The sequence below is a fragment of the Peromyscus leucopus genome, chromosome 2, assembly GCF_004664715.2.
Source record: "Peromyscus leucopus breed LL Stock chromosome 2, UCI_PerLeu_2.1, whole genome shotgun sequence".
In the NCBI taxonomy this organism is placed as follows: Eukaryota; Metazoa; Chordata; class Mammalia; order Rodentia; family Cricetidae; genus Peromyscus; species Peromyscus leucopus.
Window position 1 is genome coordinate 26,024,146 of NC_051064.1, and position 18,736 is coordinate 26,042,881.

Consider the following 18,736-nt stretch of genomic DNA (forward strand, 5'->3'; position numbering starts at 1 on the left):
GAAGAGAGAAGACGATTTCTGAAACGTGAATTCATCCTCCTTATCCTCATCCCAGGGTCTTTCCATTTCCCCCTTGGGCTTTTCTCCTAAATCAACAGTGAGACAATTCCTGTCTAATCACTGTGTGAGCTAAAACTGATAGCAGTGAAAGAGAAAAAGATCTATATCTGTGGATTTCGAATTTTAGTAACATATCCACTACACATAAAGGAGAAGACACAAAAATTAGGGGTTGGTATGGTGATATTTTATTTGAACTGAAATGTGATTTTATTTGTATGTTAATAAATAAAGTTGCCTGGAGGTCAGAGCTATTAGCAAGCCATAGCGAAAGCTGGGAGGTGTTGGTGCACACCTTTAATCCCAGCACTTGGTAGGCAGAGCTAGGTAGATGTCTGTGTGTTCAAGGATACTGCCAGCATTGGAGACACACGCCTTTAATCTCAATACCAACCATAGAAGACCTGGAGGTCTGTACAGACAGGCAGTGACTAGGAGGTCATGTGGTTGGGTTTACAACCAATGAGAAGGCAAAACAGAAACTCTATTAAAAAAAAAAAAGACAGACACAGGAAGTAGGTCTCTTTCATGGAGCAACAGTGAAGGGTAAGGTTTTTAGCTCTTAGCTATTGCTCTGACCTCTTGGCTTTCATCTCTGTATTGGCTCTGTGTTTTTTATTTAATAAGATGGTTGGTTACATCTACAGGTTGGAGATTGTGTGTAAGAGTAAATCTCCATTATCTTTACACAATCCTCTAACTCCAGCAGCACTCACATTAGAACATTATTTCTTGGTTGCAGAGGTTTGGGGACAGCATAGAAACAGACACAAAAACAGGGGAACCAGGCACACACAGACACAGGCACAGGCACAGGCAGAGACAGAGACAGACACAGAAGCAGACAGCTACAGATGCAGGTACAGGCACAGACAGACAGACACAAACACAGACACACACACAAAAACAGACACACACACACAGACACAGGCACAGACACAAACAGAGACACAGACATAGACACAGACAGACACAGACAGAGACTCAGACACAGACACAGACACGGGCAGAGAAAGAGACACAGACACAGACACAGACAGAGATACAGACACAGACACAGGCAGAGAAACAGACAGAGACTCAGACAGACACAGACACAGGTACAGGCACAAACATAGAGAAACACAGAAACCAGCAGACATAGACCTGTTGGGTCCCTAAATACAACTTCCAAGGGCTGATCTCTCTAAACTTTCAGGCTGACTTATTTTGATATTTGAGACTGAAGGAGCTTTTGCCCACCCCCACCTTGCTATCACAGGAATATGACAAGCTCTGGAGAAGGGAGAGTCTCTTTGTGTCTCCAGGAAACCTCACAGTTTTCTGAAGAATACTATACAATTACAAAAAAAGGGTTGTACAAAATTATTGCCAACACTTCCATTTCTGAAGGGTTCATAGGGCTGCTGTGTACACTGTCATAGTGTGGATCACTGAAAGAGAGCCAGGTCAGGCTCCATGGAGTGACTGGTCACCACATGGAGGAACGGTGCTGACTTTATCTCATAGTGGATGGAGAGCATGGCAAGGAGATTGCACAGATGGATTTAATGCTTAATGATGAGATTGTGCTCACTATGGACAAAGTGTTACCAGAAACATGGAGGAAACTAAGTCACCGTGGATGTGTTGTCACTTTATCCTTTAAGCAAATTGCTCTAAAATGTACTAAAAACCTGGCATGGTCTTATGCTAGAGACTTAGAATTGAAATACAAGGGGAAAGCTATATTAAAAGAATATAAAAGTAGAGATATGAGTATATAAGTGTTAGGAGAAAAGGTTAAACCTAGATATGGAGAAAGGACAGCCTGGGATGGACATGTGGGAGAGAACCAGATTCACGGGGTCTCACATGTATGCAGAGAGGAGGACAGTAATAACGAGTGTCAAAGCACTCTGGGGAGGGAGCGGGTTAACCAGTGAAGACGGCCACGAGTTCAGGCCCCTTACAATGTTTTGGGAAGTGGAGTGCCATTTTCACGGTTTGGACTTCTCTCTTAGGCAAAATGCTAAGGAACTCCAGAAAAGTTCCACACATCCTGCCAGATTGCTTTTGCCCCCCATGTTCTTACTATGCCCAGGATGGCTTCCCCCAGAACTTCTCTACCTAAAGGAGTCTAACGTAGTAGCACAGACTGTGAGTGCACACAGCTCGAATCTACAGAGAACACAAGCAGTTGTCATCACAGAACACTGGCAATATCACATAAGGGACTAGAAGGGCTAATGTGAAAACTCACAAATGGTCACCATCAGGAGGAAAAGACCCAGACAGAAAGTAAAGTCATATTTAGAAGTGTAAGAAGCTCACGGATGACTTTTGATTACCCATACACAGGCTCTGTGTGTGTGTGTGTGTGTTCATGCAGAAAAGTAAAGAGAAAAAATAATAAAATGTGATATAAATACTTTAAACACAGACTCTTTCTGGGGCAGTGGTGCTGGAGAAATGGCTCACTAGTTAAGAGCACATACTACTCTTTGAGAGGACCTGAGTCTGCTTCCAATTACCCACGTTTGGCAGCTCACAACTGTCAATCACTCCACTTTCAGGGTACCTTATGCCATTTTCTGAACTCCATGAGTAGCTGCACTCATGCATGCACATACATACAGGCATACATATACACATAATTAAAAATAAAATAATCTTTAAAAAACAGATTCATGGCTGGAGAGATGGCTCAGCAGTTAGGATCACTTGCTACTCTTGCAGAGGATCCAGGTTCAGATCCTCACACTTATGTGGTGGCTCACAATCACTTGAAACTACAGGTCTAGAGGATCTGATTCTCTCTTCTGTCTTCTGTGGGGCACTGAGCACACCTATTGTTAACATGCATATATGCAGCCAAACATTCATACACATAAAATAAAAATAAATTAAAAAACAGACCCAGGAACAAAGCATGATTAAGGGCATGCTTATAATTCCAGTCTTTGGAAGCCTGGAGCAAGAAGATGATGAGTTTGAAACCAGCTTGGGCTACACAGTAGGATGCATCTTTTAAAAAGTAACAAAATAAAGCACACAACAAAATAATGGACCCAAGAGGGGAACTCCAGAATGTGCTGAGACTTTAAGAGATGCTAAGAACACTGTCAGAACTACATTCTTTTGCTTTAGATAACCCTGTGCAATTCTAGAACAGTCATCCATTCACTGTTGAATAAAGGTATTCAGGACCACATGTTGGGCAAACAGGACCAAGGTATTGAATCAAATGGCACAGTTTATAGTTCACAGAGCTTGTGCTACTAATTCAGACTTTATGAAGAGCTAACTATTAAGATAAGCAAACACATGCCAAGGTAGGTGATGGATGCAATGGCAGGCACTGAAGCTCTGCAGATGGAGGGAATATGCTGACAAAATTGGCTATGAGTGGTCAGAAAATGCTATAAGCTGGGCGAGTTATAGGTAGAATAGTAAGGTGTTGAGGAGAGACTATTAGAATGTTTTGTGGTTACATTAGTTAAGGTTAGGCTATGTGAACGAGCAGTGACAGACAGGTCCACACACGCATTGAGCTCATTATTACACTGAACAGAACGTGAACACTAGGAAGCCACTTAGGACAGATCAGTAGTAGAGGTACAGCACAGCATAAGTGAGTATTTTAAGACCGAAAAGTATTGTGAACATCTGATATACATCGAACAGTAGATCTTACAGCAGTACTGTTAATTCATCCATGTTATTCATGTTAAGCCTTTAGATGTAGCTGTATTAGTACCTTGCTCAGAGTCCCAATAGTTGGAAAGTGATAAGAGTTGAGATCTGAACCTGATATCTCTGACGTAGAGGCTTAATTCTATTTATTTATGCATCATGCCCCAGTGGAACAAAGCATCTTGAAATAGCAATAGTTTAAAACCTATATTGAAATGTTGATTGTATATTCAATGTTAATCTGAACAAATATGTCAAGTAACATTGCTGTTGGCTTTGTTCTATGAAGTAGATGTTAGCAACCTAAATAAAAATACAGGTGGGGAGGTGGTGGCTGGAGATTTAGCTCTGAGGTAGATCACTTGCTTAGCATTGCCATGACCCTGGGTTCAACCATCAGCACTGTCAAAAACACAGGTGCAACATAGTTTATACATTTGTTTTATCGATAAATTATTTTATCTTTAAAGTAATACTTCCCAGTCAGTTTTTTTTTTTCCTTTTAAGTAGGTAAAGGAAGTGAAGGTCAGATATCAAGAGACTCAGCTATTAAACAGTAGAGTTTGGATTAGAATCCAGACTCTGCTGCTCCAACCCCCCACCCCACCCCCGGGAGACCACATCTGCAGTAATGCTCTGTTCTGGCTATGATATTTAAGATGGTCGTTAACAAACTAATGTGCCTAGAAAGAGAACAAAAAGAGCCCATAAAATTCAAAGATAATTGCAACATTGTTCCTTCCTTGTTCTGCTTGGCATTCTTCTCAGAAACAGCAATATTACTTGGCCCTAGCTCTAGATTACTTTGAAGCATTTAGAAGCATCCGCACAGTGAGGATGAATCACCACAGTATTTTAATTACTCTACACCCCACAGCTGGCTCTTCCGTTCTACAGAGGCTGACACCTGGGGCAGAGTTCTGAAGTAGAGTGAGTGGCTGGCTGCTGGTGAGGGTCTGCTCACTTCTCTCTTGCACTCAGCACTGAGATGTCAATGTCCATGAATTAAAAGCTTGTCTCCTCTAGAAAGGAAAGGAAGAGTTCTGGATAGGTAGAGAAAGAACAAAACCAGCTGGGCAGAGACTGCTGACTCCCAGACAGCCTCTCTATAATTCTACCTACTAAATTATTTACTGTGAAGTGAAATATTTTTAAAATGTAAATTGTTTTCAAAACAATTCTTCAGTATACATATAATTTCACCTCTAAAGAAAGTAAATTTGGACACTGATTAGATGAATGGGCTTGTTTATTTTTACATAAAGATTTCAATCTTGGCTGAATGTTTGATGCTGCAGAGTCTAGGGTATCTTCAGACTTTTTATGAGTTGATGGATATTTTGATTTTATAATCATCAATACTGAGAATGTCATTTCTATAAATATGTAGTATAAAATGACAGAAGGAAATATTTATTTGTAGTTTCTACAAGGACTTCTAAAAGGATCATTTTTACCTGTTGCTTTTTGCTCTTAGTTCCAATATTGCCAATATGTCATCAAAGTATAGTTATATGTATACATTTTAGAAGAATTTTTTTTTACTATTTTAAATTATTTGTGTATATATGTTTGTGCCTGTGAGGTCAGGTCCCTGTGGAAGTCAGAAGAGGGCACTGGATTTTCTGCTGCTGAAGTTATGCATGATTGTGAGTCAGCTGTCATGGTTGCTAATAACCTACCTTGGGCCTTCCACAAGAGCTCTTGACTGCCAGGCCACCTTTCCAGTCTCTGGAAACCTGTCTGTTGACAGATAGTATAAAAGAATAAATTTTACCACTGTTTGAATATGTTTTAGTATGAGGTCTAATTTTTTCCATTAGTGTTTCTGTGCTTATATATCAATTGATAATCAAGTATAATTTTAGCCATAGGAATTCTAATCATAAGAAAAATGTAGCAGAAAAATCAGTGTATATGCCAATATGTTTAGGACAAAGTATGCCACTTAAGACCTTTATGCCTCTGCTACGATGATGATGATGCCAAGAATTACATTTTGTATGACAATATAAGAGGCAAGTTGTTGTTAGTTGAGCCTTGTACCATGGATAGAGCTCAGAAGAAATCTTTGTGCATATCAGATTTAGTCTGCATTAATAATTAATTGAGTGAAAAGTCATGCCTCTTTCAGAAGACCATGTGAAGAAAGGTCAAAGAAGAGAGATCAAGAACCCAGACTAGGGAGAAGAGAAAGGAACAGGTTTGGGAAGAGGGATTCCATGTCATGGGATGATGACATGAATGAAATAAATTATAAGCCTCAATGTATTAATTTTGTTGATAATAATGGTGAATAGCTCAAAGATTAGTAGATGTCTACTGAATTTGTGATTTAGATGTATAGAACTCTATCATTTATAAAATCAGTTGAGAGCTAGATATCATATTAAGTCTGTTAGAAAGCTAGGACACAGGGAAGTGTGTTTATATGAAGCCACTGGCTCTTAAGACCTATTTGAATACAGATCTAACACTTGACCAGTGATTGATGTTAGACACACTAACTGAATCTTCTTATAATTTTACTAACCCACATACCATCTGATTGACTGCTATATCAGCTGCTTATGGATCCTTTTTTTTTAAAAAAAAATCATGAACCCTTTCTATGGAGTTTTTTCATCATATCTTAGTCATAGGCTCAAATGAAAGTATATGTAACATGACAGTCCTATATGGCACTGACTGGCAGTGAATGAATTCATTGGTCAAATTGGAGTTGAAAAGGCAAGTTATTGAATATACTGCAAGGAGTTGGAATGCAGGGCTTTGTATAATATTTTCTATGTGTTCTGACAAATAAAGCTTGCCTGGAGATCAGAAGGCAGAGCTAGCCACTAGTTAACCATAGAAGCCAGACAGTGGTGGCACACACATTTAAACCAGCACTTGGGAGAAGGAAGCAGGAAGATCAGGAGTTCAAGGTTACCCTGGGCTACAAGAGATTGAACCAGTTGAAAAGAGAAACAGAGCCAGATGGTGGTGGTGCATACCTTTAATCCTAGCACTAGGGAGGTGGAGACAGGAATAAAAGGCAGATGGAAACAGGACCTCCCTCCCTGTTTGTTCTGAGGATTCATAGAGGTAAGAAGTTTCTAGTGGCTGCTGCCCTACTTCTCTGATTTTTCAGCTTTCACCCTAATATCTGACTCCAAGTTTCATTTAATAAGACTAATTAAGATTGCATTTTATCTGGCATCCAACTTTTGGGGCACAAATTCACAAGAAAGCCACTTGCCTGTGGCTTTGCAATCAGGGCTCCTGCCAGAGCTACCGCCTCACCAGCTAAGTTTTCCTTTCTTTTTTTCCCCAAGCCCTCTGAGTGAGTCTGAGATTTTGTAAAGCAGTAAACTCCACAGGCACTTGAGCTACAAATGCCACATGAGTTAGTCCCTCACCACTGGCCAGCTCTGCTCTCAGGTAGCTTCCACCACATGTACTTCTTCCCCACAATCCCCTGTATGCATTATTCAGACACCCAGCTCCCTCTCCCTCTTGTTTGTAGGCTTTCCTTGGACCCCCTCCCCAGACTGCTGCCACAATAGGTAGCTGCCTTGACACCCCCTGGGCATCTACTATTCCATGTATAAGCAGTTAGCCTTATACTTCACCACCATCATCATCAGATTTGGTGAGACAACTGGGAATTCTTAATGGGGAGGGGGGGTAGTTAAAAAACAGAGCTTTTTCCCCACATTAAAAAAAGGGAAACCCTATTGTAGCTAGAGTTTTCCTGCCTTGCCCACAGTCAGGACAAATCTTTGTCACACACTAGTCCCACAGCCGCTCAGACCCAACCAAGTAAACACAAAGACTTATATTGCTTACAAACTGTATGGCCATGCCAGGCTTCTTGCTAACTGTTCTTGTAGCTTAAATTAATCCATTTCCATAAATTAATACCTTGCCATGTGGCTCGTGGCTTACTGGCCTCTTCACATGCTGCTTGTTCTGGCAGCGGCTGGCAGTGACTCCTTCTGCCTTCCTGTTCTTTCTTTTCTCCTCTCTGTTAGTCCCGCCTATACTTCCTGCCTAGCCACTGGCCAATCAGTGTTTTATTTATTGACCAATCAGAGCAACACATTTGCCATACAGAACATCCCACAGCACCCTATTATGATGGAAGGGGTTACTCTGTATGATTACACAATGCATGGTTTAAAAAAGTAAAATTAAATAAAGGGATAAACAAATGGGATTGACATAATATTAATTATCATTTTGATAATTCTTATTATTGGTTTGATAATTCTTGGTTTATCTCTAAAAAAGTTGGTTGATATGAGTGCCAAGATACAGACCTTAAAAAAACTTATTAAAACAGGCCATAGAGATATTCAGACCCAGACAGAGGAATTTAAAGGAGAACCAACCTTTAAATTATAAAATTAGAGAGGAACAGCCCAAGGTTTTAAAACAACCAACCTTAATTTATCCAGAAACCTTACAGGAACAACTGCCAAATGATAAATATCCCCAAAGCTGTGTAAGAGCTGGCTGGATTCCTGTGGAAATGTTAGATTTAAGGAGATTTAAGGAAGCAAATGCCTCATAGAGTATGCATTTATCTTTTGTGAGGCAAATGTTAAATTCATGGTCAACTTGTAACAGAATTGTCCCACAAGACTGGAAAGACTTGGTTACAGTAGTTTGGGAGCCTGGTCCTCAATTTCAGTGGAAGATTTGGTGGAAAAATGAAGCTAAGACCATTGAACAACAAAGTAAAGCTAGAGGTATTGAAATCTCCCAAGACCAAGTTCTTGGAGAGGGCAATTATGCTGATGTACAAAATCAGTGTCCATATTATGACCACACCCTGGCTCTATGCCATACAGCAGCTTTGAATGCTTGGGACAGAATTGAAGAAGTCAGAAAGAGAAGTGGGTCATTTACTAAAGTTATACAGGGTCCAAAATAAACCTTCACTGATTTTTTTTTTTTTACAAAGATTGACTTCAGCTGTAAATAGAATGATATCAAATTCAGATGGTAAACAAATAATAATTGAATCTTTGACTTTTGAAAATGCTAATTCACAATACAAAAGGGTAATTAAGCCTTTAAAGGCAAGATCAGTACCCATAGAGAAATGGATCTGAGATAAAGTCAATATTGAAACTCATAACCATGATGATGCTTGGATAGGAAAGGTGATTTTCAGAGGCTTGAAGAAAAATCAAAATGTAAAATGTTGAGTGTTTTAATTTTGGCAAACAAGGTCACCTAAAAAGTAATTGTAGACAAGGCATTCCTAGAAACAAATTTTTTTCTAGGAATAATCCAAACAAAATGCCCTTCCCTTCTGTAGTATGCAAAAGGTGTGGCAAAGGCAGACAATGGACCAATGAATAGAGACCAACAAGGGACAGACAGGATAAACCTTTGCCATCAAGAAATGCCTTGGGGGAGTCCCCATATCAAATTTGGTTCAGTCATTCACTATCACCATGCGGAAAACTCCTCCTTAGAGCAACTAAAAGATTAGATTTGAACAAGAGAGATCTCTTGATTAGAAGAGGTGATAGTTCATCAACCAACATGACCATTCAATCTAAACTAACTTATAAGACTAACAAATGCTTTTCATTTGATCAGATATAACTTGTCAAAAGGGAAACCCCCCCAAAGTTAGGCTTGGGGCATGGTTTTGTTTTTGTCTTCCCAGGAAAATGAAGGTTACAAGCTAAGGAATCTGAAGACCACTGGATAAATGAGAGATCTGAAGAAAAAGGACGTATCATTCAGAGAAAATGTTCTAAGAAAAGGAGTAAGTTGGCCTATTGATATATCACAATTCCAACAGAATAGTATTTCATAAAATTTCTTCCCAAATATTTGTTTCTGCTGTTCTCTACAGACACATAATGCAAATGGCCTTTATGTAGTCCCAGTTCAGTTAAAAATTAAAACTGGCTTTGGAGTTGGAGCATGGCTCTTTCCTTCCACTAGTTAAGGCAATAGAGGCATACATCTTTAATCCCAGCACCTGGGAGAAAGAAGCAGGAAGATCAGGAGTTCAAGGCCACCCTGGGCTACATGGGATTGAACCAGTCTAAAAGAGAAAGTCAGTCGGTGGTGATGCACACTGTTAATCCCAGCACTAGGGAGGTAGAGACAGGAATATAACGCAGGTGGAGGCAGGATCTTAACCCCTCATTTGTTCTGAGGATTCATAGAGGCAAGAAGTTTCTAGTGGTTGCTGCTCTGCTTCCCTGATCTTTCAGCTTTCACCCTAATATCTGACTGTGAGTTTTTATTTAATAAGACTAATTAGGATCCCACTTCAGCAGGGCAATATTTAAACAGCAATAGAATGTGGCTGTTTTCACATTGGAGCCTACATCTTTTGGGGTTTGGTTCCTGACATGCAAATGAGAGTAGCTCTGATTGGCCAGTATTTGGCTCTGGGTGTCAGCAGGGTTTCTGAATGGCAGCCCTGCAGTAAGAGGCCACAGTTAATTTTGATTGGCAGTATTAGCATGCTATTCCTACAGTGGCTGTTAGACTTGCAGGTGAACTTGAAGCTTTGGAGGATCATGGAAATGTTTGTCCCCGAGTGATCCATTGTTTCTTTTTGTGGTGTTATAGGTATATTTTCTAAGAACAGGGTGGTATTGAGAAGTCCATGATAAAAACATTTTTCTTATTTGCCTTTTCAATGATGTCCTTCTACCCATTTTTTTTCCTAATAGAGCATAAACCCAATCTTGCAAAGCTGGCTGAAGATCTCCTCTGTAGCTTCTGTGAACAGGGCAGGAGTGGGACCCAGGAGCCACCTGTATCATCAGTTGGCACTGGTCAGAGGCTCCCTTGGTGCCTGAAAGAGCATCACACTTAAAGATAGTTTTAGTTGTGTGGTCTCAGAGGCCTCAGAGAAGTGGGGCTTCTAAAGAGTAGAAGGATTTTTTTTCCTCTTCTTCAAAATAGATTTTTGTTCTCACATAATATATCCTGATTATGGCTTTCCCTTCCTTCACTTCTCCCATCCCCCAATCTGGATCCACCACTTGTCTGTCTCTTATTAGAATAAAAAAGCTTCTATGGGATAATAATAAAATAAGATAAAATATAGTAAGATAAAACAAAAAATAACACACTGTAATTACCCAAAACAAACAGAGGAAATGAGCCCAAGAGACAGCACAAGGAACAGAGACCCACTCACATGCACACCTAGGATTCTGTGAAAACACTAAAGTGAAAGCCTTAATATATATGGAAAGGACCTGTAGAGTAAAAAGAGAAGAAAAATATAAAATAAAAAAACAATAAAATAGATATTAAAAAGGAAGAGCCCTGACACAATATGAGACAAGGAACCCCCAAAGATACCAACGAGTTTGTTTTCTGTTGGCATCTACCCCTGGCCGTGCACCAGCCCTTAGGAGTGCTTTGTTTCCCCAGTCAGTGAGACTCCCCTGGAGGTAATTAAATTTTCATTTTCAAGTGTTTATCAATTAGAGATCGCTTCTGGGTTAGGGATGGGGGCATGTGTCCACTTCTTTCAGCTCTAGGACCCCATCTGGTACAGACCCCTGCAGGCCCAATGCATACTGCTTCAGTCTCTATGACATCTTAACTGTGTTGATGATCTTGTTGAGTAAGAGAGGGTGGTTTTCTTTGTGTCTTCCTTCCCCTTTAACTTTTACACTCTTTCTTCCCCCTCTTCTCTGGGGTTCCCTGAGCCACAAGGGGAGGAATTTGATGGTGACCCTGTTTAGGGCTGAGTGTTCTAAGGTCTCTCACTCTCTGAATAATGTCTGGCTGTGAGTCTCTGTATTTGTTTCCATCTGCTGAAGAAGGAAGCTTCTCTGGTGATGGCTGAACAAGGCACTGATCTATGAGTATAGCAGAAATGTTCATAAGGAGTTATTTTATTACTGTGGGTTTTTTTTTGTTTGTTTTAGAATAGTAGTATTTGTTTTTACCTAAGGCTATCTGGTATTAGGTTCTCAGGCACCTAAACAGTGTTGAGTATGGGTTCCATCTCATGAGTGAGCCTTCAATCAAATCATATATTGGTTGGTTGCCCTCACAAGCCTTAGGCCACCATTGTACTAGAATATCTTTAAGTTGCAAAATGAATGTAGAAAAAAATTTTTAAGGGGTCTAGGTTTGTTTTGTGTTTCTTCTTTAGTAGCATGCAGAGCACCACCAAGTACAAAAGATATTAGAATATGGGGGGAAGGATATATGTAGTCACCAGCTCGACATCTCCATATTCAATGAGCTGCGTTGGTGTTGTTTTCAACAGTTGGGCCTTGCTGCCAGTTTGTGGAGAGCAACCTGTAGTCTTGGCAATAGCCTAGGTTGTTTGGGGATTCCCATGGTACCCCTTTGGTCAACAAGTTAATTAGATATAACCCATTCCTAGTATAAGAAGCTTCATTTGGTGACAAGAGATATCCAGTTGGGGGCTCTGTCACCCCTATTATTTGGAGATTTTATTTAGATCCCTTCCTATATGTATATATTTTAGGAACGTTCTATTTTATTAGATTTCCATACTACCCCTCAAATGGCCATTAATTTTAACTGTCTCTCCCCACATTCCCTCTTCCCCCCCTTTTCTTCCTCTTCTCCACTTGATCCTCCATTCCAGTCCCCCAATCCATCCATAACTGTCTATTCTATTTCCCTTTCTAGGGACATCTGTCTGTCCTACCCTAGTCCCCTTTCTATAGCTAACCACTGTGGTTCTATGGATTGTATCTTGGTTATAATTGATTTAACAGCTAATATCCATATATAAGCAGATACATACTATAGTTGTCTTTCTGGGTACAGGATACCTCACTTGAGATTCATTTTCCTGCTTCCATCTATTTATCTGTGAATTTTATGATTTTGTTTTGTTTTTTTTTTAATACCTGAGTAATACTCCATTGTGTAAATGAATCACATTTTTCTTTACCAGTTCTTCTGTTGAGGGACATCTAGGTTGTTTCCAGTTTCTGGCTATTATGAATATAGCAGCAATCAACACAGTTGAGCAAGTCTATGTGGTGGGGTAAAGCACCCTTTGGGTACATATCCAAGAGTTCTATAGCTGGATCTTGAAGCAGATCCATTCCTATCTTCCTGAGGAACTGTCACATTGATTTCCAAAGTGGCTGTACATGTTTGTATTCCTACCAGCAATAAATGAGATTTTCCCCTACTCCACATCCTTGTGAGCATGAGTTGTCACTTGTTTTATTTATTTTAGCCATTTTGACTGGCATAAGACGAAACTATGAAAGTTTTGATTTACATTTCCCTGAAAGCTAAATATATTGAACATTTCTTTGTTTCTCAGCCATTTGAGTTGGTCTTTTGAGAACTCGCTGTTTAAATCTGTATCCTATTTTTTAAATTATTTGTTTTCTTGATATCTCCTTTTTGAGTTCTTTATATATTTTGGATATTAGCCCTCTGCTGGATGTGTCATATTTAAAAATGTTTCCCATGGTGTAGGCTGCTGCTTTGCCTGAATGATGTGCCCTTTGCCATTCAGAAGCCTTTCAATTTCATAAGGTCCTATTTATTAATTGTTGACCTTAGTTCCTGTGCAAACAGTGTTCTATTTAGAAAGTCTTTGCTTGTGCCAATGAGTTCCAAGCTTTTACACACTTCCCCTTTTATCTGGTTCAGTGTACTTAGTTTTGAGGTCTTTGCCCCATTTACACTTGAGTTCTGGGCAGGGTGATAAGTATATGTCTATTTCTATTCTTCTACATACAACCATTCAGTTTAACCAACATCAATGGAGAAGGTGTTGCCTTTTTTTCAAGTATGTATTTCTGGCTTCTTCATCAAAAAATGGATGTCTTCAGGTGTGTGGATTTATGTCTCAGTCTTTGTTTCACTGTTTTCTTTCTCAGACCATTTGTTGTTTATATACAGTAGTGCTACTGACTTTTGTGAGTTAATTTTGTATTCAGCGAATTTGCTGCAGATGTTTATCAGCTGTAGGAGTTTCCCAGGGGAATTGTCGATGTCATTTATGAATACTATCATATCATGTGCAAATAAAGATACTTTGACTTTCTCCTTTCCAATTTGTATCCCTGTGATCTGCTTCAGTTGTCTTACTGCTCTAGTTAAGTCTTCAAGTCCCATATTGAACAGGTCTGGATAGAGTGGCCAACCTTGTCCTCTTTCTCATTTTAGTGGAATTGACCCGAGTCTCTCTCCATTTAAGGTGATGTTGGCCATATGCTTGCTATAAACTGCCTTTATTATGTTGAAGTATGTCCTTCATATCCCTAATCTCCCCAGGACTTTTACAAGAAAGGGTGTTGGAGTTTGCCAAAGGCATTTTCTGCATCTAATGAGATGATTGTTTTTGTCTTACAGGTTGTTTATTTGGTGGATTAGATTTGTGGCTTTACATATGTTGAACCATCCCTGTATCTCTGGGATGAAGCCTACTTGATCATGGTGGATGATCTTTTTGATGTGTTCTTGAACTTGGTTTGCAAGTATTTTATTGGGAATGTTTGCATCTATGTCTTTAATTCTCTTTCCTCATTGAATCTTTGTGTGGTTTGTGTATCAGAGTAACTGTAGTCTCAAAACAAATAGGGCAATGTTCCTTCCATTTCTATTTTGTGGAATAATTTGAGTATTGGCATTAACTCTTGTTTGATAGTCAGGTGGAATTCTTTGCTAAAACCATCTGAAATGGGCTTATTTTGGTTGCAATCCTTTAAACGACTGCTTCTATTTCACTATATTTCACTAGGGGTTATAGGTCTATTTAAACTGTTTATCTGATCTTGATTTAACTTTAGTTAGTGGTATCTATCAGGAAAATTGTCCATTTCTTTTTGATTTTCAGATTTGGTGGAGAACAGATTTTTTAAGTATATCCTTAGGATTCTCTGGATTGCCTTGGTGTAGGTTGTTATGTTCCCTTTTCATTTTTAATTTTCTTAATTTGTATATTCTTTTCATCTTTTAGTTAAAATGGATAATGGTTCATCATTCTTATTGATTTTCTCAAAGAACCAATTCTTTGTTTCATTGATTGTGTTTTTATTGTTTGTTCCTATTTTATTGATTTCAGCTCTGAGTTTTATTATTTCTTGCCATCTGCTCCTTTTGAATGTGATTTATTCTTTATATTCAAGAACTTTCATGTATGCTGTTAAGTTACTAGTATAAGTTCTCTCCATTTTTAAGCTTTCTTTTTATTAATTATTTGTGTCTTTCACATCATACATTTTTATCTCATTCATTTCACTGTCCCATCATATCTGCCCTCTGCCTTTGCAACCCCCCACTCAAATTGAATAAAATTTAAAAGAAAAAAGGAGAAAAAAGAGGACAAATCTCATCATGGAAGCTGTATTGTGACACAATGAGTCACACAGTAAACCCTTTTGTCCATACATCTTTAGCTGCAAGTGTTTATTGCAGAGTCATTAGTCTGGTGTGAAGCCTCCAGTTTCTGCCATACTATTGATGCTAGGCCTTCACTGGGAGTCCTCTTGGTTATTCTGCTGTTGCCCTTGTTGTGGAGATCCTACGGGTTTGGGTCTGCAGGACTGGCCCCTTCATGTGCTCCCAAGATCGTAAATGGGGTGGATTTTAGGATGGGCCAATTCATACCCCTGGTTCTGGGCCTGGGTAGTTGCAGGGTTGGTCAGCCCTCCAGCTTGTGCTCTCTCTCTCTCTCTCTCTCTCTCTCTCTCTCTCTCTCTCTCTCTCTCTCTCTCTCTCTCTCTCTCTCTCACACACACACACACACCGCCTTCCTCATCACCAAGGTGAGCTCTCCAGCATTTCCCTAGCTAGTTCACCCCTTACAGCAATGAGCAAGGGGTGGAGCCAGTTCTCCTGTTTTCCTGCCCCCAGGATCCACTCTCCCACACCTGGACCATCAGGGCCAGCTCTACTGTGTTGCCCAGTCGAGGTGCAGGGGCCACTCTGCCAAGTGCTGAAGCTGATGAGGGGCAGGGACAGCTCTCCAACTCTTAAGGGCTCACTGCCATCTCTCCCACCTGCCACAGGATGCAAGGGGGAGAAGGACATCTTTTCCCCACCCACACCACCATATGGCAGATGAGGGACAGGGCCAGATCTCCCATGCCCATGTTCTCAGGCTGGTTCACCTATACCCCTTTCAATAGGGTCAGCTCTACTGTACTACCCAGGTGAGGAACAGGGTCTACTTTCCTGAGTGTTGCATCTGGTGAGGTGCAGGGGCAGGTCTCCCCCTCTTATGGCACGAGCTCTCCCACCTGCCTCAGGCATAGAGGGGTGGGGCCATCTCTTCCTCACACATGCTGCCACATGGCAGATGAGGGGTGGGACCAGATTCCTCACGCTCATGGTCTAGGGGCCAGCTCACTTGCACCCAATAAACAGGGTCAGCTTCACTCTGTTGCCCAGACGAGGTACAGGGCCCACTCTCCCGAGTGTCGCAGCTAGTAAAGGAGGAGTTAGCTTCCTTGCCAGCTGGAAGTGGTAAGGGTAAGGGGAGGGCATCTTTCCCTTGCTCCCACCACCATGCTGCAGATGGGGAGGCAGTACCAGCTATGCCCCTCTCATACTCTGGGAGCTGGCTTACCCACACCCCTATCTACAGGGTCAACTCTGCCGAGCTGCCCAGATGAGGTTCAGGGCCTCTTCTCCTGAGTACTGCAGCTGGTAAGGGGTTGGGTCAGGTTCTCCCACCTGTTGCCAATGGTGAGGGGTAAGGAGAGAAGAGCATCTTTTCCTCACCCATGCAGCCACATGGGGCACAGCCTGTACTTCTATTCTCACGCCCTCAGGGCCAGCTTGCCTATGCCCCTGTGAACAGGGTCAGCTCTGTTGTGTTGCCCAGGTGAGGTGTAGGACTCTCTCTCTCCTGAGTGTTTCACTTGAGAGGGGCGGGACCAGTTCTCCCTAGTGTTGCAGCCAATGAGGGGCGGGGCCAATTCTGTACAGCCCTATCCTCTTGGCATTTGGGTATCAGGAGCCACAGATATCAACAGAGACTTCAGCTGCATCAAAGTCATGAACCCCGGTATGGGCCTCAGCAGCAGCCTGGGCCCACCACACATTTCCATGGCACTGGGTGGCAGTCAAGCCATCCACTTCAGTCCACTTCTCATCTCTTGCCTCTTCACATATGCCTCTGTTCACAGGACATGAACCATTCTCTCCTCCCACACCCCTGCCCTCTCTCCCATAACACACCATACATTTGTTCACTATAGTACTGCCCATCTGCCTGGCACTGAAAGGTGCCAGGTGAGCCCATGTTTTCTCCTTGGAGCCCAAGGCAGACTGCTCCAGGCCTGCATGTGGGTCTCCTTGTCCCACTTAATCTGTCTTGGGCTTGCCAGAACCATGCTTCCTCATCACTAAGAGATTATAAGAGCGCCGGGCTTCTGTTTGCTGTGGAGGTGTTGCTGGAGTTCTCATGCCCAAGATGGAGCTCTTAGCTCTGCAGCCTGAAAATATAGTGTTAAAGGTCCAATCATGAACTCCATAGTTTATATCAACAAAACTTACCAGAATTCATTTCCATTGAGGGAAACTTGGCTACCGTGCTTGCCCTCTCCTGGCTAGTCCCTGAGAAGACCAAAGTAAGTATCAGACAATCATCTTAGTGGAATATGAGGAACTGGTTGGCTGCTTAATTTTCAGCTTCCAAATCAGCTGTGTTCACAGAAACAATAAATTTTGATTATTCACACTGGCTCAAAGGACATCTTCTCTCTTGTTCTATGCTTGGGTAGAATCTGGTCCTAACAATTCAAGCCAACTAGTTTCTTCTCAATTAAATTGCAATATAATTTGATAAGTTCCTCTTTAATAATTGCATCTTGGTTTCATTTCCCAGAAGTTATATCTCGGATCCACCGGGGGCTGAGATGTTCCCACACTTGTTGCATGTGTTTACAGACAAAAGTTATTAAGGACATCTGTTACTGTGGAGACTTACAGTTTGGAGCTCCAAGGGTGATGTAATTCCTAAGTGCTCAGGCTTCTCGGGGGCACAGACTATGGAAGACTGTTTTGTCCTCAGAATCTTTGCTAACTTTCTAACTGCAAATTTGCACTGCTTGAAGAGATGAGTAGGAATTCAAATGACTAAGGAGTAAGTAGGGAGACTTCCTGGGAGGCATTTTCTGATGTTGGACACTGGACAGTTTATAACTTACCTTGTTCCAAACTGAGCTGTGGCTTGCACATTGAAGAAGTTACAACCAAAATTTGCCTCCCTGTAAATCTTCTATGCCATCTTATGAAAACCTTATCAGGTTATATTATTTGCATACCTGACACTGTTTTTACACTCATCTTTCCTAATTATCTTTTCTGCATATTGTTGTGACTGAAATCATAATTTTTTATTCCATTAAGAAACCAAAAGTCAAATATGAAATTATATCAAAGCATAGCTGGCAGCTAAAGTTTTCTTTAGTAGATAGATAAAAGCTACCCTGTTTTAACAATTTTAATTTTTTCTGCCACAAGATTATTTTCTGATAATTTCCCTTTAAATTTAAAAGTTATTTGAAATTATGTCACTTAATATTTCTCTTCTGACTTATTCTGTTATCTGCTGTCAGGTTGACTGTGTCTCCTAGGAAACCCGAAGCCAGCCTGACAATATGGATGGGCTGAGTTCTCTTCTCTGTTCGGTCTCTGATTTAGTTTATGAAAACTGGCATTCACTTCACTACTTTCTGCCTCCATCACTGTATAATATGTGAGGTAACTATTGTCAACAAAGAATGCATTGCTTCTTATCTGCCGTGCTTCGGTTCCATCATTGCCAAAATCAGAGTGCTCGCTGCTTAGTGAGGGAGGCAAAAATCCAAAGACAAAAAAAGAATCAGCAGCTGGTTCCTATTCTTCATGTAAATACATCTTCAATAAGTTGTGTCTCTGGAACAATGATTTAAATACTAAAGCCTTTTTTTAATGTGGATAGAAGTCAGCATGGACTTTACTGTTTATTTTACTGCTTTTCAGACAGGTGTTACAGAAGACCCAATCATCTTGGTTTTATGTC